The sequence below is a fragment of the Heterodontus francisci genome, chromosome 35 (genome assembly GCF_036365525.1).
Source record: "Heterodontus francisci isolate sHetFra1 chromosome 35, sHetFra1.hap1, whole genome shotgun sequence".
Taxonomy (NCBI): domain Eukaryota; kingdom Metazoa; phylum Chordata; class Chondrichthyes; order Heterodontiformes; family Heterodontidae; genus Heterodontus; species Heterodontus francisci.
The window spans coordinates 22,361,216-22,384,663 of NC_090405.1; the positions used below are offsets into that span (position 1 = coordinate 22,361,216).

The 23,448-nt window shown below is 43.9% G+C and overlaps 1 long non-coding RNA gene across 1 annotated transcript in view; it reads right to left on the reverse strand.

Annotated features, from left to right (window-relative positions):
* Window positions 1-8,275: 8,275 nt before the first annotated feature.
* LOC137350442 (uncharacterized) overlaps window positions 8,276-23,448 on the reverse strand; it is a 45,643-nt gene continuing 30,470 nt past the window's right edge. Inside the window, exon 3 of the long non-coding RNA XR_010969420.1 lies at window positions 8,276-10,101. This is a non-coding gene — a long non-coding RNA (uncharacterized lncRNA). The remainder of the gene's footprint in view (window positions 10,102-23,448) is intronic.

Consider the following 23,448-nt stretch of genomic DNA (forward strand, 5'->3'; position numbering starts at 1 on the left):
TCGATAGAATTTTGAAAAAAGACCAGAAATGCATCTGCTATTTCAAGGGCCACTTCCTTAAGTACTCTGGGATGTAGATTATCAGGCCCTGGGGATTTATCGGCCTTCAATCCCATCAATTTCCCAAACATTCCCTACTAATACTGATTTCATATAGTTCCTCCTTCTCACTAGACCCTATGTTCCCCAACATTTCTGGGAGATAATTTGTATCCTCCTTTGTGAAGACAGATCCAAAGTATGTATTTAATTGGTCTGCCATTTCTTTGTTCCCCATTATAAATTCCCCCGTTTCTGACTGTAAGGGGCCCACATTTGTCTTCACTAATCTTTTTCTCTACACATATCTATAGAAGCTTTTACAGTCAGTTTTTGTGTTCTCTGCTAGCTTACTCTCATACTCTATTTCCCCCTTCTTAATCAATCCTTTTGTCCTCCTCTGCTAAATTCCAAACTGCTCACAATCTTCAGGTTTGCTGCTTGTTCTGGCCATTTTATATTTCTCCTCCTTGGATCTAATACTTTCCTTAATTTCTTTTGTAAGCCACAGTTGAGCCACCCTTCCTGTTTTACTTTTGCACAGACAGGAATGAACAATTGTTGTAATTCATCCATGCGCTCTTTAAATGCTAGCCATTGCCTATCCACTGTCAACCCTTTAAGTAACGTTCCCCAATCTATCATAGCCAACTCCCGCCTGATACCTTCATAGTTTCCTTTATTTAGATTCAGGACCCGAGTCTCGGAATCAACTCTCTCACAATCCATCTTAATGAAGAATTTTATCATATTATGGGCGCACTTCCCCAAGGGAGCCCACACAACAAGATTGTTAACTAATCCTTTCTCATTACACAATACCCAGTCCAGGATGGCCTGTTCTCTAGAGGTGTTATACACCTCTATCAATTCTCCACTCAATCTCCTTTGATATAGGCAGAATAATCCTAGCTTTTCCAACCTAACCTTGCAACTAAAATCCCCCATCCCTGGATCCATTCTGGTAAATCACCTCTGCGTCCTCTCAAGGACCCTCACATTCTTTCTAAAGTCTGCTGAGCAGAACTGGAAGCAACACTCCAATTGGGGCCTAACCAGAGTTTTATAATGGTTCAGCATAACTTCCCTGCTTTTGTACTCAATGCCTCTATTTATAAAGCCCAAGATCCCATATGCTTTGCGAACCACTCTCACAATATGTCTTGCCACCTTCAAAGATTGATGCACATGAACCCCAAGTCCCTCTATTCCAGCACACTCTTTAGAACTGTGCCATTAAGTATATATTGCCTCTCCCTATTCCTTTACATCACCTCACACTTGTCACTATTAAATTCCATCTGCCACCTGTCTGCCCATTCTGCTAGCCTATCACTGTCCTGTTGCAGGCAGTTCATATCATCCTCACTGTTTGCCGCTCCTCCAAGTTTGGTGTCATCGGGATATTTTGAGATTCTACTCTGTATTCCAAGATCCAAGTCAATTACCTTGAGCAAAAAAAGCAGTGGTTCTAGCACTGACCCTTGGGGAACACCACTGTCGACTATCCTCCAGTCTGACAAAGAACCATTTAATAAGACTCGCTGTTTTCTGTCCTTAAACCAATTTTCTATCCAATTGGACACTGACCCTCCTATACCACGAACCTCAATTTTGTTAACCGCCCTTTTATGTGGTACCTTGTCAAACGCTTCCTTAAAATCCATATAAACAACATCCACTGCATTCCCTTCATCAACCTGCTCTGTTAGTTCATCAAAAAATGCAGTTAGATTAGTCAAGCATGAACTCCCATTTATAAATCCATGCTCACTCTCCTTAATTAACTCGAACCTCTCCAAGTGACTGTTGATTTTTTACCCTGATTATTCTTTCTAAAACCTTACCCACCGCTGCTGTTAATCTAACTAGCCTGTAGTTAGCCGGACTGTCCTTACACCCTTTCTTGAATAAGGGTGTCGCATTTGCCACTGTTTAATCCTCTGGCACCTCCCCCGTATCCAGGGAAGATTGGAAGATTATAGCAAGCCTTTCCGTTATCTGCATCCGCATTTCCTTTCGCAACCTGGGATGTGAGCCATCCGGACCAGGTGATTTATCTTCCCTAAGCACAGCCAGCCTTTTTAGTACCTCCCTCTCCTAATTTGTACTCTCTCCATTGCCTCTACTTTCTTCACTTCAACTGATATTTTGTCAAATTCCACTTCCTTAGTGATCACTGATGCAAAGTCCTCATTAAGTAGATTAACATTGCCCTGCACCTCTAAGCTTATATTATCCTTTTTGTCCCGACTCAACCTCTTACTACCCACTTATCATTTACATGCTGCTCGAAGATTTTTGGGTTCCCTTTCATGTTGACTGCCAGTCCATTCTCATAGAAATAGAGAATAAGCAAATATAGAAGATGTAAGTATTTCCCATCCTTGATGAGGTGGAATGTTTTATGTTGTGGGTGGTAATGTCTTGGCCCACGAGTGTGGTGGAAGCAGAGACAATCAATGATTTGAAAAGGAAATTGGATGGATACTTGAAGGAAAGAAACTTGCAGGAGGAAAGGGATCGAGCTGGTGAGTGGAACTGACTAGATTGCTCCGGGGAGAGCCAGCATGGACGTGATAGGCCAAATGACCACATTCTATGTTGTAAATGATTCTGTGTTGTTTCTCAAATTCAATCCACTGGTGCTTGGTAAATAATCTCAAAGTAAATTGTGCAACTGGAAATTCAGAACCAAGGCAAGGGACACATAAGGAAGCAAAATTGCTGAAACCCGGGATTGAACCAGGAACCTTTAGATCTTCAATTTAACGCTCTCCCAACTGAGCTATTTAAGCCCTACGTTAACAGTGACTTGGTGTCCTTGTTTTGGAAGAAAATACATACATTCAAGTTTTCCAAAAAATTAAAGAACACAACATGTGAGTAATATTCCCCATTGCTTTCTCAGTACTGATGGATTGTGAAGCGGGAGACAGCCAGAAGTGCCACTGAGCCACACAGACCCCGAGCTGAGAATGAAATGAGATCAAATTCAATCTTTCATAGTGAGATGCTGCAGAGAGGTCAGAGTCCTGAATCAAAGCGAGACTCGCTCATTTCAAACACTCCCTGTACTCTCTGCTCATGAAGCCTTAAAAAAGGGAAAAACAGAATGGCACTCAAACTCACAACCCTGCCATTAAAAGTCTCATGTTCGACTGACAGAACTGTCACTTCTACTCGCTCTCTTATTGGATGGATGCAACTCCAACGCAGGGGTGGCATTCAAATCCTCCCATGGGTCCACATGTCAGACTGAGTTCCATGTTGTAGACTCAAGCAAAGGAAATCTGCTCAGTTCCAAAACTAACAGCGAATTGAAGCTGATTACGATCAACATCATCAGAGGTCAGAATTACCTGGTGAAAGAAGACACTCTGAAGAAGGATCCACAATTATTCAAAGGCATCGACAAAGTGAAAAACAAGAAAAACAAGAAAATCAATAAGCAAGATGCTGGAGAGAGTTAAGAATCACAGAATGATAGAAAGTGTAGCGCACAGAAAGAGGCCACTTGGCCCATTATGTCTGTGGCGGCTGAAAAATGATCCACCTGTTCTAATCCCACCTTCCAGCATTTGGTCCGTAGCCCTGCAGATTACAGCACTTGAGGTGATTATCCAGACTCCTTTTGGATGAGTTGAGGGTTTCTGTCTCAACCACCCTTTCAGGCAGTGAGTTCCACACCCACACCATCCTCTGGGTGAAAAGGCTTTTCCTCGTCTCCCCTCTAATTTTTCTACCAATCACTTTAAATCTATGCCCCCTCGTCACTTACCTCTCTGCTAAGGTGAATAGACCTTGCACTTCCACTCTATTTAGGCCGCTCAAAATTTTGTACATTTCAATCAGATCTCCTCTCAGCCTTCTCTGTTCCAAGGAGAACAGCCCCAGCCTATCCAGTCTTTCCTCATAGCTGCATTTTTCCAGTCCTGGCAACATCCTTGTAAATCTCCTCTGTATCTTCTCTGGTGCAATTGCATCCTTTCTGTAATGAGGTGTCCAGAACTGCACACAGAACTCAAGTTGTAGCCTAACCCATGAGTTATACAGTTGCAGCATAAGCTCGCTGCTCTTGTATTCTATACCTCGGCTAACAAAGGAAAGGATTCCATCTGCCTTCTTAACCACCTTATCGACCTGTCCTGCCATCTTCAGAGATCTGTGGACATTCAATCCAAGGTCTCTCACTTCCTCTATACCTCTCAGTATCGTGTATTCTGTTGCCTTGTTTGACCTCCCCAAATGCATCACCTCACACTTCTCCAGGTTGAATTCCATTTGCCACTTTTCTGCCCACTTGACCAAACCATCAATATCTTCCTGCAGCCTACAGCTATCCTCCTCATTATCTACCTCATGGCCAATCTTTGTGTCGTCTGCAAAGGTCTTGACCATGCCCCCTACTTCCAAATCGCTAATATGTACCACAAAAAGCAGGGGACCTGGTACTGAGCCCTGCAGAACACCACTGGAAACAGCCCTTCGGTCGCTAAAACACCCGTCAACAATTACCCTTTGTTTCCTGCCACTGAGCTAATTTTGTATCCACCTTACTGCATTTCCCTGTATCCCATAGGTTTTTATTTTTTTAACCAGTCTGCCATGTGGGACCTTGTCAAATGCCTTGCTAACATCCATGTGGGACACGTCAGTTGCACTACCCTCATTTATCTTCCTTGTTACTTCTTCAAAAAATTCCATCAAGTTGGTCAAACAAGATCTTCGCTTAAAAATCCATGCTGACTATCCTTGATTAACCTGTGCTTTTCGAACTGACAGTTTATTCTGTCTCTCAGAATAGGTTCCAGTTATTGGGCCATGACTGAGGTTAGTCTGACTGGCCTGTAATTACTCGGTCTTTCCTTCGCTCCCTTTTTCAACAGAGGTTCAACCTCTTTTGTAGCAGACTACTGTAAATTTCACAATTCGCATGGGAAAAAGTATTAAATACTTCACTTCCAAGTTCTAATGTTACTGGCGAAATGAGGGCTTATGTATGATTTGAACCCAGGACCTCACACAAATACACAGCAGGAATTCTGCTCCTTTACCAAAAAGCCATCTCCTTTATAGAGATGTAAATATGTAATATTGGAAGAGTGGAGGACTTGGGACCAGGACAGTGACTTTGACTTTTCTGCCTCTCTTCCAAATTCTGCAAGGTTCCATACAGACAATTAATGAACTGTCAGGGTGTTACTTTATTCCATTCTTCTTCTTCTTCTTCTTCTTCTGAGGCAGTCCCTCGGGAACGAGAATGATTTTCTTCCACTTCAGGGTTCTGGGTCCAGTGACTAGATGTCTACTTAAATCGCAGAGAAATTAAACACTTTTCAATTTGTCTCACGACATAAATAGCAACATTTGCAGATATTTCACAGCTGTATGATTGGATGCTGCTAACGTTGTTACACTCAGTACACATGGTACCTTAATGTTGCAATAAATATTATAATATCTATTCAGGTAACTGTCATCCCACAGCTGCAAAATTTCACTGGTTCAACATTCTCATCAAATACTAAAGCATTCCACAAAGCAAGGCTCACAAATTCAACACCAGTTTCTCTTTTGGAGTCTCTCTGGTGTAATCTGATCTCTGATAGATTACTGGTGATCATCCTCCACATGAGCAGTCGTCCTAATCCCATGTACCTGTCCTGTTCCCACCTCCCTTTCCTGTATACACTGCAGAATTCCATACTGCTGATATATGCTGGTAAACACTTTCCTTGTTGTATGAAACTGTGATTACAGTGGAAATCCGCAAGAGAGGAAGCTATTGTTGGCACCTTTAACTCTGCAGCCAGTGACCAGAAGAATTCTCACTCCTGAACGAGGACTGTTTCAATTTCCTTTTGGAAGATCACATCATCACATGAAAGAAGTGAAGTGTTTTTGTATCACAGTGACCACAGAGGAGTTTTAAAACAAACTATTAAATTATGAATTCATATTTTATTTTGAATGCTACATTGGAGGTTAATTTCACAGACAGTCCTGCAGTTTATGATTTGTGTGAAATCAGTGAGATTGTGAGTTGGGTCGACCCCTCCCTATCAGAGTCACCAGGACAAAGGGAGTGTTTAGTCATCGACATCTTGCTCAGTTCAGCATTTTGGTGGCTGGCTCTTGAACTCACACCGTCTCCTGACAGAGACAGGAGTAAACATGTCATCGCTGAGGATTTCAAGTGCTATTTAAAGATTAATCACCTTTTACTGTTCACTTACTGCTGGAGGTTTGAAGAGGACATTTGAAACACGTTGGGAGACTTTCTGGGAAACTTTGTCAAGACTTCACCAACACTCTGTCAGCATTTACTCGGGAAATACTCTGAGGATTTCACCTATAAAGAGTAAGTGCTGTGTTACTCCACCTTATTGGAAACTTTATAGGAATCAGCAGGAGAAAGGGAGCGTTTGGTCATTGACATCTTGCTCGGTCTGCAGGAGGAATGGGAGGAGGACACGAGGCCAGGCTGAGCAGCACCAGCCGCGGCAGGAGAGAAGGACAGGAGAGACAGGAGAGGGAGGTGGACTCCTTCTCCTCTAAGTACAGGACATTCCTCCTCCTTTGGACCTCCTCCATCAAGACCTCCAGTACTGTATCTGTGAACCTGTGCCTTCGTTCCCTCAGTCCCTGAGTGATCCTGAAACATGCTGCTGTGTGTCAGACAGCACACTTCACACCTTCAGTGGAAATGTGTGTGTGGAACCCACTTATACTGCACCAAGAACATTGCTTCAAATCAGCACTCGAATGATGAACTGCAGCTTTCTGTTTTCATGCCTCCAGGCAATTTCAAATTATGGTCATCAGAATGTTGTGTGAAAACCAGATTTCAAACAGGCGAGTCTTATTATCACAGCACCCGTATCCCAAAATCACCAGCTGGAATTTCCTTCTGAAAACCACCCACTTCTGGGAGCTGGTCTGGCAAGTGAAGTGGGACACGGCCCCCCAGCAAAACTCCACACCAGAAGTGACCACTGGGATTTCTGCCATGATTTCCCTCTCTGAGCCTCTGTAACTCTGATCATTTTGTGACAGTGCACCCACCAGAATCAAATGACTGGAGCGACGGGAGAGAAATGGCTAAATGTGAACACACAGTGGGCTAATTCTGGATCAGGGATTTACCAGGAGTTATGGCAATGATGATGAAACAGCAGTTTCTGAGCAGTCAAGGCTACGTTGTCAGAATGCCAGCTATGGAAGCAGTAACTGTTGTCACTGTAGAAGTGACCAGAGCTCTTCTACCCTCCTCCTAATGTCTGGTTGGCAGCTACATTGATCTCCCGGACGGCCAGTGCCCAGGGTCTTCCTCACTTCATGTGTTGCCTCCCTCATTGTGTTGTCGGTGTGAGTTCTGGACTCCTCCAATTGTCCCGTCATCTGCACCAGGAGAGAAGAGACTGTCTCCACAGCCTGTGTGTGAGACCAATGCTCATCAATCATTGATCTTTACCAGCCGAGGCCTCGGAGATCTTGCTCTTGGAATCCTCAGCTGAGACCTCCTGCTTCTGTCACTCCCGGGGGAGAGACAGATTTCTCCTCAATGTTATCCCCAGTTCCTCCTGCTCACTGCTGCTCTGTGTCAGGAATACTGCCTCCCTGAATGGGTTTGAAGATTCACCAATAGTTACAATAACACAACAGAATATTTATTTAATTACAATGCATACATTTACAAATGTGTAGGTCATGTTGAAAGAATGATCAGTTTGTTGTTCTGAAGAGGAGGAGGTGGAGGAGGATCGAGGTCTGTGTCTTTAGGTTTCATTCTGGTGGGGGACAGCAGCAGTTCATTACACAGCTCGTCCACCAGGTAACCCACCGGGCGGGTCAGACACGTTCCAGCTGCTGCAGGAGTAAAGTTGAAAAGGTCACGCGTGTTCTCGGAGCTGCTCCTGCTCATTATTGAAGAATAACTCACAATCCATGGTATAGGAATTGATCTTTCTCTGATCAATGGTTTTGTTTCTGAGAGTGAATCACAGCAGAGAGAATTCACAGCTAAATTTCAAACATCTATAAGTAGGGATTTGTGTGTCAATAGTGTGGAGACACTAAAGATCCCTTTGAATCAGACAATTATAGAGACGGAGCTGAATACATGGAAAGAAATGGAGGATGGGAACAGATGATGAACCTCTGCAAATTCAACAAGGGGGTTGTTCTGCTGCCAGAGCAATGGTGGAATATGCTGGTCCCAGTCTGCCTGGTATTGTGGAGCAGCTGGCTTCTCACATCCTTAAGATCCAACACTGTCAGGCAGTCACTGTGACTGTCTTCCTTGGAGAAGTGATAAAAGCTCCACAGGTTTCGAAGCATCTTAAACTAACTGCTGTGATAGGTATCTGAGGAAGTCCATGTAACTCCCATTGGGCTCCTCTAGATATCTATGAGGAAGCCTCGGCAGATCCAGTAAGTGGCAAGATCATCCACAGTGTTGACCTACAAGATCTGATGATCTCCTCACTCTTTCCATCCAAGTGCAACAATAAGTGAACCAGTTTGGAATGGACCTGTTGGTAGAAGAAAGATCTTCACCCTCAGATTCCACTTGGTCAAGTTTCCCAACACATTGGAACATTTCCACCTGTACTTTCTCACACCTTCCCTCAAAGAGTGACTGAATTCTGCTGAGGATTGTATCGACAAAGGGTGGATTAGTATTTTCTCTCAACTGAATCATGTATGACAGCACCTCAAGCATTAGCATCTCTTTGTTCTGCTTATTCCTCAACAGGTTAATGATTGAGTCCAGCACCCTCCAAAACCATCCAACATCTCCAAAGGTCATGTTCTCCAGGCCCCTGACACACTGCAATGAGAGAAGCAAACAGCAAATACCTCAACAATCTGCTCACCAGAGTGATTGTGAGTGGTTGCGAAGAGGATGGAAGGACAGCAAGTGACAATATTAGCTTGCCCAGCGGAGACAGAAATTGATGAAACCTGGTGGTGTTTGGTGGATCTCCCAGCTCCAAAACTTGAACAGAGACAGGGAATGAGGCCACCGTTCCCTTCTGCACCCCCTTTATCATCTCCGACTTCGGAGCACCAAACCTACATGGCTCAAGTGGTGACTAAGGTAACTGCAGCAGCCCCGACAGCGTCTCTAGTTGAAATTAGCTAACTCAATCAAGAGTGGGAATCAAGCCTGAGATCCTCTGGTTCATATGGTTGAATGTCAGGTGAACGGCAGTGCCTTTACCACTAGACCATTGGGAGAACTTGACAAAATGCATTTCTAAATTAAAACGTGCAATTTGTTTTCAGCAGCTTAAAAAACACAGATTTAGTTTATTTTCACAATTCCCTGTCTGGTTTTTACACAAATGCACTGAGTTCCCATTGAGCCTTGAGGATAGAGTGTAATTAGTCTACAAAAGCAGACAGGTCAAATGGCTACTGATTGGGACAATCCGATTAATGTCATTTGAGAATTATAATAACTTAAATCTCTGGGAAGGAGAGGAACTTATTACACTGGGTTTTTAAAAATCCACAATATATGTGATTATGTTTGTAAACAGTTTCAAAGCAGCTGTTTACAGAAGTTAAAGGAACTCGGTTATGAATTATAGTCATCTTTTTGATGAGGCATTATTAGAGGTCATGCTAGATTAACGCTGGTGTTTTGTAGAACCAATGCTTCTCTGGTCTCAAAATTCCTCGCGTTCGACCACAATGTTGCTCATCAACACATTTAGCCTTTAGATCCTTAACTATTTACAAACATCTCCCACTCCCCAAAAAATCTTATTCCCCGTGCTTGAATGGATCAGATTGTCGGACGGCTCTAATCTTGATTATCTCATGTTTTTTCATGCTTGTAGAGAAAGTGAATACATTTACAAAAGGTCAGGGATGAGTTCTGTTTGACTTGTGGGTTGTGGATTTCTTCGGTAAGTTGTATGGTCTGTTTAGTAGTGCAGTCTTCGGAAGGCAAGCCTGCTCTTGCTGCAGAGCCTCTGCTGGAAGCACAGCAGCTCAGTGAAGTGCTTGAAGACTCAATATCATCTGTCAAGCTGCTGTCTTCTAGATCTGGGGAGTAAAAAGCACAATCACATGAATAAAAAGTTACTGTGCTGAGAATGTTTCAGGTTATTGAAGTGTTCTGGCTCAGTCTGGGTTCAACAAAATCCATAAGACAAACAAGCAGTTTCTCAATTGTATAAAATCCGTCATTCTTCAACTCAACCTAAATCGAAACAAATGTTACATTCTGTAGAAAAAAATTATTCCCTTATTGCTCAGGCTGTCAACACAGGCCAAACCCATGCATACGAGGTAGTCAATGTGACTGCATGGTGTCACAAGTGTTTCTGCCCCGACCTTTGAGGCCAGACTCCTTTTCTTAAAGATGGCCTTTTTGCACCTTCCCCATGCCCCGCACCATAATTCACTCCTCGCCAAGTGCACAAGTGACCTTACACACTACAAATTAGCAGCACTAGAACAGAACCGTGTGGGGCACTGCTCCCCACTTCCATCCCCTCGGAGAAACTGCCCTTAACTCCTACTCTCCCCTCCCTCAGAACCAGTTTTTAATCCCATTTCATCCCCTTCCCCTAATTCCAAAAGTGTTAATCTTCTCCAATGGTCTCCTCTCTACTAACTTTTCCAAGGCATTCCGAATGTCCCTGTACACACGGCCACCATTATCTGTCACTTCGAAAGAACTCTATTGGGTTTTGTCGAGCACGATTTTCCTTTATGAAACCAGTGTTTCTGCTTCTAATTATTTTCTCACTTGGATATTTAGTAATTTTATCTTTAAAGATTCTAAACATTGACCTAGAAAATAAGAAATAGGAGCGGGTGTAGATTGTACGGCCCCTCGAGCCTCTCCACCATCCAATAAGATCATGGTTGATCTTCTACCTCAATCCATTTCCCACCCTATCCCCATTTCCCTTGTTTCCATTCGTGTCCAACACTCTACCAATCTCAGTCTTGAACAAACTCACTCAACTAACATAGATGTTAAATTAACTGGGCTGCAATTATTCGGCTTAGTTCTGTCACCCTTTTCGAAGATGGATCTTACATTACCTCTGAATGAACACAATAAAAGTGTCAGTGCAAAGCTGAAACCACTTCACACTGATCGAAAATGCAGTCTAAATACACCCAAAATGGAAGAGGGAACTTCAGGATTTTGACCACAAGGACTTCATAATGGCTCCAGTTGATGTGAGGATTAGTGAAATAGATTCAGCAACACATTTGTGAATAAGATCTAGGGTTTTACAAAGAGGTGATGTAAAATACATACAGGTTTGACAAATCTATTTTGGAGATCTGTTAGCTGTACCTTGAGCTCACAGTTCTGTGTCCTCACCGTGCTTATCGTAACCTTGTCACTCTGCATGAGAGGGAGTCTCATGTAGGTGAGTTATCTCTTTTCCATTGGTTGTTTTGCCAATGCAAGCCACTTCACTCAGACTACAAAGCAAACAGATAACATATCCCCAGACATGTAGCTATTCAGCCTTACAGGTTATAAACATTGGGATTCTGAGGAATGCCATCTGGCCTATTCACAGGAACAAAGAACAAAGAACAGTACAGCACAGGAACAGGCCATTCGGCCCTCCAAGCCTGCGCCGATCTTGATGCCTGGCTAAACTAAAACCTTCTGCACTTCCGGGGCCCATATCCCTCTATTCCCATCCTATTCATGTATTTGTCAAGATGCCTCTTAAACGTCTCGATGGTACCTGCTTCCACCACCTCCCCTGGCAGCAAGTTCCAGGCACTCACCACCCTCGCACATCCCCTCTAAACTTTGCCCATCTCATCTTAAACCTATGTCCCCTAGTAACTGACTCTTCCACCCTGGGAAAAAGCTTCTGACTATCCACTCTGTCCATGCCGTTTATAACTTTGTAAACCTCTATCATGTCGCCCCTCCACCTCCGTCGTTCCAGTGAAAACAATCCGAGTTTATCCAACCTCTCCTCATAGCTAATGCCCTCCAGACCAGGCAACATCCTGATAAACCTCTTCTGTACCCTCTCCAAAGCCTCCACATCCTTCTGGTAGTGTGGTGACCAGAATTGCATGCAATATTCTGTGGCCTAACTAAAGTTCTGTACAGCTGCAGCATGACTTGCCTATTTTTGTACTCTATGCCCCAACCGATGAAGGCAAGCATGCCATATGCCTTCTTGACTACCTTATCCACTTGCGTTGCCACTTTCAGTGACCTGTTGACCTGTACGCCCAGATCTCTCTGCCTGTCAATACTCCTAAGGGTTCTGCCATTTACTGTATACTTCCCACCTGCATTAGACCTTCCAAAATGCATTACCTCACATTTGTCTGAATTAAACTCCATCTGCATTTTCTCCGCCCAAGTCTCCAACCGATCTATATCCTGCTGTATCCTCTGACAATCCTCATCACTGTCCGCAGCTCCACCAATCTTTGTGTCGTCCGCAAACTTACTAATCAGACCAGCTACATTTTCCTCCAAATCATTTATATATACTGCAAACAGCAAAGGTCCCAGCACTGATCCCTGCGGAACACCACTAGTCACAGCCCTTCATTCAGAAAAGCACCCTTCCACTGCTACCGTCTGTCTTCTATGACCGAGCCAGTTCTGTATCCATCTTGCCAGCTCCCCTCTGATCCCGTGTGACTTCACCTGTTGTATCTGTCTGCCATGAGGGACCTTGTCAAAGGCTTTACTGAAGTCCATATAAATAACATCCACTGCCCTTCCTTCATCAATCATCTTTGTCACTTCCTCAAAAAACTCAATCAAATTAGTGAGACACGGCCTCCCCTTCACAAAACCATGCTGCCTCTCGCTAATAAGTTCGTTTGTTTCAAAATGGGAATAAATCTGTCCCGAAGAATCCTCTCTAATAATTTCCCTACCACTGACATAAGGCTCACCGGCCTATAATTTCCTGGATTATCCTTGCTACCCTTCTTAAACAAAGGAACAACATTGGCTATTCTCCAGTCCTCTGGGACCTCACCTGTAGCCAATGAGGATGCAAAGATTTCTGTCAAGGCCCCAGCAATTTCTTCCCTTGCCTCCCTCAGTATTCTGGGATAGATCCCATCAGGCCCTGGGGATTTATCTACCTTAATGCTTTGCAAGACACCCAACACCTCCTCCTTTTTGATAATGAGATGACTGAGACTATCTACACTCCCTTTCCTAGGCTCATCATCCACCAAGTCCTTCTCCTTGGTGAATACTGATGCAAAGTACCCATTTAGTACCTCGCCCATTTCCTCTGGCTCCACACATAGATTCCCTTCTCTGTCCTTGAATGGGCCAACCCTTTCCCTGGTTACCCTCTTGCTCTTTATATACGTGTAAAAAGCCTTGGGATTTTCCTTAATCCTGTTTGCCAATGACTTCTCATAACCCCTTTTAGCCCTCCTGACTCCTTGCTTAAGTTCCTTCCTACTGCATTTATATTCCTCAAGGGATTCGTCTGTTCCTTGCCTTCCAGCCCTTACAAATGCTTCCTTTTTCTTTTTGACGAGGCTCACAATATCCCGTGTTATCCAAGGTTCCCGAAACTTGCCAAACTTATCCTTCTTCCTCACAGGAACATGCTGGTCCTGGATTCTAATCAACTGACATTTGAAAGACTCCCACATGTCAGATGTTGATTTACCCTCAAACAGCCGCCCCCAATCTAAATTCTTCAGTTCTTGCCTAATATTGTTATAATTAGCCTTCCCTCAATTTAGCACCTTCACCCGAGGACTACTCTTATTCTTATCCATAAGTACCTTAAAACTTATGGAATTATGGTCACTGTTCCCGAAATGCGCCCCTACTGAAACTTTGATCACCTGGCCGGGCTCATTCCCCAATACCAGGTCCAGTACGGTCCCATCCCTAGTTGGACTATCTACATATTGTTTCAAGAAGCCCTCCTGGATGCTCCTTACAAATTCTGCCCCATCCAAACCCCTAGCACTAAGTGAGTCCCAGTCAATATAGGGGAAGTTAAAATCACCCACCACGACAACCCTGTTACCTTTACATCTTTCCAAAATCTGTCTACATATCTGCTGGCTGTTGGGAGGCCTGTCGTAAACCCCCAACATCGTGACTGCACCCTTCCTATTCCTGAGCTCCACCCATATTGCCTCGCTGCATGACCCCTCCGAGGTGTCCTCCCGCAGTACAGCTGTGATATTCTCCTTAATGTAATGCAACTCCCCCACCCCTTTTACATCCCCCTCTATCCCGCCTGAAGCTTCTAAATCCTGGAACATTTAGCTGCCAATCCTGTCCTTCCCTCAACCAAGTCTCTGTAAAAGCAACAACATCATCGTTCCAAGTACTAATCCAAGCTCTAAGTTCATCTGCCTTCTGTTATACTTCTGGCATTGAAACAAATGCACTTCAGACCACCAGTCCCGCTGTTCTCCGCAACATCTCCCTGCCTGCTCTTCCTCTTAGCCTTCCTGGCCTTATATACTAGTTCCTCTTCATTTATTTCACTTGCTGTCCTACTGCTCTGGTTCCCACCCCCATGCCACACTAGTGTAAACCCTCCCGAGTGACACTAGCAAACCTCGCAGCCAGCTCATTGATGCAGAAAGAACTGCATCCCTCACTCCCACACTCTCCAACTGTTTCTTCAATGTTGCCAAGCTTTTTTATCTTCACTGCCCTATCTGGAAGTCTTTTCCACATGGCGATCACTATTTGTGTACGGAACACCTGACATCAGTCCTAATTTTGCTTTCTACCAGTTGAACCTGTGTGTCTTGGTTTGCTAAAATAACTGGCACTAGCCTTCATGTCCTAGGCTGACACTCCAATTTCACTTTCACTGAGGAGCCTCCTAGTCTGTAGATGGAGAATATTACTGCTGGGCACTTACGGGTTCAAACCCACATCATGTTGTTTTGTTGCAGCATGAACTATTGCATTATATATAACTTTACAAATAGCATTTCAATTATTTTATCCAATCATTGTTTTTTTTAACTTTTTCTCCTCCTCTGGTTGTTGAGTCCTCACTGGGATTATGATCCATGGGTTCGGTCAGCCCTCTAGAACATTCTTCATGTGTGAGCTGAGAGAGCCATTGTTGACAGGCTGCTTGGAGCACATCACAAGTTGAGCTTAATCTCTCCCTTGCCTCAGGTCCATCCCTGTGTAATTGACATCAAGTCACTGAATTGCTATTAGGAGGAGGAATCCTGGCTACGTTTTCCCATTCTTAAACTAAGGACACTGAGACTAAATGTGGTACATCAGCTCAGCACAAATCTGGGCAAATCTACCTTGGGGTTTCCGAGTTTCCATCATTCCATTGCCACGCCACATACACCCATTAAATCTTTAGGGGAGGTGGAACAACAAACAGCGGCAAAGAATGTTGATCCAGTTTCTCCAGTTGAATGTGTCCAGTGCATTTCTTTCTTTGTTTTAAAGAACATTTTTTCCTCAAGCCCCAAGAGAGTGGGAAAAGGAACTGGATTGTTATCTCACAACATTCTGTGCAGTTCAGTTCAGTCAAAACTCCGAATGGATGTGTTCTTTGAGATTTATGTCTTCTGGGAAAGCCATTCCCCCTCCCTCCTACCCTAAATGAAGAGGGAGCCCCTCTTATCTGTGCAGGGATAGGCACTGACATGTTGATGTTGCACCATGGACATTTGACAAAATTATTGACTCAGCCACAGACATGGAGGCAATTAATCTGTATATAAATTGTATAGCCAATCTGATGCCTTCAAAACACAGTCTGATTTAAAACATATTTCTCCCTGTAAATAAAGTAGCATACAAACATCAATGGAGAGCAGCACAAATGCATTAGCTAGCAAGCAAGCAATATAGTATGTAATGCCAATGCGAATTACTTCCATTGACAGAATAGAGCCAGCTACACCATGTCACGAGGCAGTAGATGGACCTTATCGATGACTTCTGTGGATTCACACTGTGTCAGGACTGCAAATTCATTCAATAAACCATGAAACCCAAGGAGATGATTGTTATTGTTTTTATTGAGGTGAGGCAATAGAAATATCAGCAGGAAAATGGACCATTTCTCATACTGCTGATGTTCTTGTGTTCTTGTGTCTGTACAGAGTAGATAGGGAGAAACTGTTCCCATTGCTGGAAGGATCGACAACCAGAGGACACTGATTTAAGATGATTGACTAAAGAATCAATGGCAACATGAGGAAAAACTATTTTAAGCAGCGAGTAGTTAGGATCTGGAAGGCACTGCCTGAGAGTGCGGTGGAGGCAGGTTCAATCGAGGCCTTCAAAAGAGAATTGGATAATTACCTGAGGAGAAAAATTTGCAGGGCAATGGAGAAAAGGCAGGGGATTGAGACTAGGTGAGTTGCTCTTGCAGAGAGCTGGCATTGACACGATGGGCTGAATGGCCTCCTTCTGTGCTGTAACCAGTCACTGATTCGATGAGTTTATCATCTTAAAGCCCTGTTACATTTGCTCTTCCTTTTATCCATGTTAAAGACGAACATTTTTGATTTCTTTTGTTAAATACTGCTTACATGCTTACTTGCATGAATTTGTATTATTTATTCAGGTTGAATTGTCTTATTCAAAAAAATTATCTGTTTATTTATTTCTGTCTTATTTATTAATAACACCTAAGTACATTTATACACAATGATACACACAAATATATTCCAAAACCACACATACAGACACACACATTTATTCATAATGAGCCCATTGATGCACCCCCGGCTACAGTAAAATAGTGGTAATATTTACTGCACTAGTAATCCAGAGGCCTGGACTAATAATCTGGTGACAGTGATTTCAAATCCCAGTAATAATTTGGTGACAGTGATTTCAAGTCCTATCACCACATTTGCAGAATTTAAGTTCAGTTAATGAAATAAATCAGCAATAAATAGCTTGTATCAGTAATGGTGACAATGAAACAACTGGATTATTGGTTCACTGATGTTGTCAGGACAGGAAATCTGCTGTCCTCACCTGGTCTGGCCCATGTGTGACTTCAAACTCACAGCAATGTAGTTAACTCTTTACTGCTCTCTGAAATGCCTGAGCATACCGTTCATCTGTTTCAAATGAACAACAACAAGAAAAACTGCAAATCCACATGGGCTGCAGCTGTTCAGGAAGCCGGTTCAGCAACAGCAGCTCAAGGGCAAGTCGGGATGGGCAGTAAATGTTGGCCTTGTAAACGATGTCCATATCTAATGAATGATCAATAAAACTCATCATTTACAGGATCACAGTTTCAATCACAGACATGTATAACATGATGTAGATTAGAAACATAATGAAAATACATTTACAACTGATACCGTCATAACTTCAGCACTCATTTCGTATATAAATGTGATACCCACATACACACACTGACAGTTTATATTGTCACAAGGTACTATTTGCAGTTCTAGGAAAAGTCTACACACCAGAGCTTTCCAAAGCCAAATGCTGCAGTTGTAGAAAATGTGAAATTAGGAAGGGAAATGTTCATAGAATCATAGAATAGTGAACAAAGAGACCATTTGGCCCATCGTGCCAGTGCTGTATATTTGGCAGTGTTCTCCAATTAGTCTAAGTGCGCTGCTTTTTCCTAAAAACATCTCAAAATGATACTCCCCTGTCCTGGCAATATATCCACATGACATTCATTTTATGGAAACTTTGCATGTAAGTCAGCCAATGACCAGAAGAGGGCAGCATGAACCGCCATTGCAGCTGAACATATTGGGCTGAATTTTACCAGCCTCTCGATGTCATGGGTCACGGCAGGAGGGGGCCATAAAATTCTGCGGGAAGAGGCCCGCCTCGACCCCCGACTTCGGGAAAGGCCCGCCGCATATTACCAGCAGTGGGGGGACCTCGGTGCAGCCTCCCCCCTCCCCCCCTCCACCCACCCCCAGCCGCTTGGCAATGGGACCAAGTGTGAGATTCTGAAACCAGTTTTCAGGCTTCAAAATATGTTCAATGGGGAAGAAGAACAGTCAGAAGTCGTGGTCTATTTTGGAACCAATGACATGGGTAAGAAAAGGGTTGAGATCCTAGAATCAGAGTTTTAGGAGCTGGGAAGGAAGTTAAAGAGCAAGACCACAAAGGTTATAATATTTGGATTACTCCCATGTGTATTAGTGAGTATAGGAATAGTAGGATAATACAGGTTAATGCATGGCTGGAGAAATGGTGGATGAGGCAGGGCTACAGCTTCCAGGAACATTGTCACCACGTCTGGTGTTGATGTGACCTGCACAAGATGGACAGGACAAATGTCCTCGCAGTCACTTTAATTAATGCTTTGTGAAAGGATTTATACTAATTTGGCTGGGGGAGGGGCACAAGGATGAAGCATTAAAGAATAGATACAAGGTGCACCGAGGACTGAGAGAAACAAACAGCATTAGAATAAAGAATAGTTCAGAAACACAAGCCTCAAACAAGAGACAAATGCAAGTCAGACTGAGATAGGTTTAGAGTGCATGTTTGTAAATACTTGCAGCATGGTAAATAGGATTGGTGAGCTGCAGGTACAAGCAGTCACATGGGATTGTGATCCAGTGGCAATAACGGAGACATGGATCAAACAAGGGGAGGAATGGGAACTTAATATTCCTCACTGCGATGTATTCAAGAAAGATAGAGAAGAAAAATAGGCAGAGGATTGTGTGGGTGCAGCTGTATTGATCAAAGATACTGTTACAGCACTAGGAAGAGAAAATGTACTTGAGGGTTGAAAGGTAGAATCTATTTGTTTAGAATAATGCATCAACAGGGGAGTTATTCCACTGCTCAGTGTATATCCAGGCCACTAAATAGTAGGAAGTGGATAGAGGAGCAAATTTGTAGGCAAATTGTCGAAAGATGCAAGAACCTCTGAGTAATGCTAATGGGGATTTCAATTATCCGAATACAGGCTGGGAAAATAACTGTGTGAAGGGCAAAGAGGGAGAAGAATTCCTGGAATGTGTGTAAGAGAACTTTCTGAATCAGTATATTTCCATCCAATGGGGAAGGAGATGGTACTGGATCTAGATTTGGAGAATGAAGTCAGGTGAATGAAGTATGTTTCAGTCGGAGAGGATTGTGTGCAAGAATCATTAAAATATCATTCGTTTTAGAGTAGCTGTGAAAAAGGACTGTCTGTGTGGGTATAAGAACATAAGAAGTAGGAACAGCAGTAGGCCATTCAGCCCCTTGATCCTACTCCGCCATTCAATAAAATCATGGCTGATCTGATCGTGGTCTTAACTTCACTTTCCTGCCCCCTCATAACCCTTGGCTCCCTTGTCAATCAAAAATCTGTCGAACTCAGCCTTGAATATATTTATTGACCCAGCCTCCACTGCTCGCTGGGAAAGAGAATTCCAAACGCTAATGACCTACTGAGAGAAGAAATTCCTCCTCATCACCATCTTCAATTGGAATCACCTTAATTTGAAACTGTGTGCCCTATTTCTACATTCCCCCATGAGAGGAAACATCCTCTCAGCATCTAGCCTGTCGAGCCCCCTCAGGATCTGATATGTTTCAATAAGATCACCTCTCATTCTTCTAAACTCCAATGAGTACAGGCCCAACCTGCTCAACCTTTCCTCATAAGACAAACCCCTCATCCGAGGAATCAGCCTAGTGAACCTTTTCTGAACTTTTTCTCCCCCCAAAAATATGCTTTATTCATAAAAATCTGTAAAAAAAAATGCATGACAAAACAGTTCAAAACAGCACCAAGTTGACATTCCAGAGATGTAGAGGAAAGGATAGCGAAGATGATTCTCGACAGGGGCGAGAGTAACAGGGTAGTTGTTATGGGGGACTTTAACTTTCCAAATATTGACTGGAAATACTATAGTTCGAGTACTTTAGATGGGTCTGTTTTTGTCCAGTGTGTGCAGGAGGGTTTTCTGACACAGTATGTAGACAGGCCAACCAGGGGCGATGCCACATTGGATTTGGTACTGGGTAATGAACCCGGCCAGGTGTTAGATTTAAATGTAGGTGAGCACTTTGGTGATAGTGATCACAATTCGGTTAGGTTTACCTTAGCGATGGGCAGGGACAGGTATATACCGCAGGGCAAGAATTATAGCTGGGGGAAAGGAAATTATGATGCGATTAGGCAAGATTTAGGATGCGTAGGATGGGGAAGGAAACTGCAGGGGATGGGAACAATCGAAATGTGGAGCTTATTCAAGGAGCAGCTACTGAGTGTCCTTGATAAGTATGTACCTGTCAGGGAAGGAGGAAGTTGTCGAGCGAGGGAGCCGTGGTTTACTAAAGAAGTTGAAGCGCTTGTCAAAAGGAAGAAGAAGGCTTATGTTAGGATGAGACGTGAAGGCTCAGTTAGGGCGCTTGAGAGTTACAAGCTAGCCAGGAAGGATCTAAAGGGAGAGCTAAGAGGAGCAAGGAGAGGACACGAGAAGTCATTGGCGGATAGGATCAAGGAAAACCCTAAGGCTTTCTATAGGTATATCAGGAATAAAAGAATGACTAGAGTTAGATTAGTTTAGAGATACAGCACTGAAACAGGCCCTTCAGCCCACCGAGTCTGTGCCGACCATCAACCGCCCATTTATACTAATCCTACACTAATCCCATATTCCCACCTGTCCCTATATTTTCCCTACCACCTACCTATACTAGGGGCAATTTCTAATGGCCAATTTACCTATCAACCTGCAAGTCTTTGGCATGTGGGAGGAAACCCACGCAGACACAGGGAGAACTTGCAAACTCCACACAGGCAGTACCCGGAATTGAACCCAGGTCGCTGGAGTTGTGAGACTGCGGTGCTAACCACTGCGCCACTATTCCGCCCCAGATGAGGGACAATCAAGGATAGTAGTGGGAAGTTGTGTGTGGAATCAGAGGAGATAGGGGAAGTGTTAAATGAATATTTTTCGTCAGTATTTACAGTAGAGAAAGAAAATGTTGTCGAGGAGAATACTGAGATTCAGACGACTAGGCTAGATGGGATTGAGGTTCACAAGGAGGAGGTGTTATTTTGGAATTTTGGAAAGTGTGAAAATAGATAAGTCCCCTGGGCCAGATGGGATTTATCCTAGGATTCTCTGGGAAGCTAGGGAGGAGATTGCAGAGCCTTTGTCCTTGATCTTTATGTCATCATTGTCGACAGGAATAGTGCTGGAAGACTGGAGGATAGCAAATGTTGTCCCCTTGTTCAAGAAGGGGAGTAGAGACAGCCCTGGTAATTATAGACCTGTGAGCCTTACTTCGGTTGTGGGTAAAATGTTGGAAAAGGTTATAAGAGACAGGATTTATAATCATCTTGAAAAGAATAAGTTCATTAGCGATAGTCAGCACGGTTTTGTGAAGGTTAGGTCGTGCCTCACAAACCTTATTGAGTTTTTCGAGAAGGTGACCAAACAGGTAGATAAGGGTAAAGCAGTGGATGTGGTGTATATGGATTTCAGTAAGGCGTTTGATAAGGTTCCCCACGGTAGGCTATTGCAGAAAATACGGAAGTATGGGGTTGAAGGTGATTTAGAGCTTTGGATCAGAAATTGGCTAGCTGAAAGAAGACAGAGGGTGGTGGTTGATGGCAAATGTTCATCCTGGAGTTCAGTTACTAGTGGTGTACCGCAAGGATCTGTTTTGGGGCCACTGCTGTTTGTCATTTTTATAAATGACCTGGAAGAGGGTGTAGAAGGGTGGGTTAGTAAATTTGCGAGTGACACGAAGGTCGGTGGAGTTGTGGATAGTGCCGAAGGATGTTGTAGGGTACAGAGGGACATAGATAGGCTGCAGAGCTGGGCTGAGAGATGGCAAATGGAGTTTAATGTGGAAAAGTGTGAGGTGATTCACTTTGGAAGGAGTAACAGGAATGCAGAGTACTGGGCTAATGGGAAGATTCTTGGTAGTGTAGATGAACAGAGAGATCTTGGTGTCCAGGTACATAAATCCCTGAAAATTGCTACCCAGGTTAATAGGGCTGTTAAGAAGGCATATGGTGTGTTAGCTTTTATTAGTCGGGGGATCGGGTTTCGGAGCCACGAGGTCATGCTGCAGCTGTACAAAACTCTGGTGAGACTGCACCTGGAGTATTGCGTGCAGTTCTGGTCACCGCATTATAGGAAGGATGTGGAAGCTTTGGAAAGGGTGCAGAGGAGATTTACTAGGATGTTGCCTGGTATGGAGGGAAGGTCTTACGAGGAAAGGCTGAGGGACTTGAGGTTGTTTTCGTTGGAGAGAAGGAGGAGGAGAGGTGACTTAATAGAGACATATAAGATAATCAGAGGGTTAGATAGGGTGGATAGTGAGAGTCCTTTTCCTCGGATGGTGATGGCAAACACGAGGGGACATAGCTTTAAGTTGAGGGGTGATAGATATAGGACAGATGTTAGAGGTAGTTTCTTTACTCAGAGAGTAGTAGGGGCGTGGAACGCCCTGCCTGCAACAGTAGTAGACTCGCCAACTTTAAGGGCATTTAAGTGGTCATTGGATAGACATATGGATGAAAATGGAATAGTGTAGGTCAGATGGTTTCACAGGTCGGCGCAACATCGAGGGCCGAAGGGCCTGTACTGCGCTGTAATGTTCTAATTCTAATTCTAAAAAAAAGGTGCAAAAGAAATCAGTTTTCTTCAAAGCAGGAGTGAGTTGCCACACAACCCTTCCATTCCTTTTTTCATGTCGTGTACATTTTACAGCAAACCCACATTTGGTGTATACAGCCTGAGGGGTTTCCCATGGGTCCAGCCCCTCAGTTCACTATGGTGGGAGGACTTTACACTGTGGTCTTTCCCCATTGAGCCTTTGTGACGGCAGCCCCAAGCTTGAGTGCATCCCTCAGCCTGTAGTCCTGGACCTTGGAATGTGCCAGTTTGCAACACTCGGTGGTGGACAACTCTTTGCGCTGGAAGACCAGCAAGTTTCGTACAGACCAAAGAGCGTCTTTCACCAGATTGATAGTCCTCCAGCAGCAGTTGATGTTTATCTCAGTGTGTGTCCCTGGGATCAGCCCACAGAGCACAGACTCCTGTGTTACAGAGCTGCTTGGGATGAACCTCGACAAATGCTTTTCCACACATGCTTTGCAAATACACATTCCAGAAGGAGTCTCTTCCCCACTGCAGCCACCTCAAGGGCAGCGTGTGGAGGGGGATAGACTCCGGGTGTGCAAGAGGGATCTGACGGGGAGGGCCCTTCTCACCAGCAGCCAAGCTACATCCTGGTGCTTGTTTGATAGTTCTGGTGATGAGGCATTCCGTCAAAGGACTTTGACGGTCTGCTTGGGGAACCATCCGACCGGATCCACCATCTCCTTTTCCCAAAGGGCCTTGAGGACATTCTGTGCAGACCACTGCCTGATGGATTGGTGGTCAAAGGTGTTTTCCCGCAGAAACATTCCCACATAGGATAGTTGGTACGACATGGTCCAACTG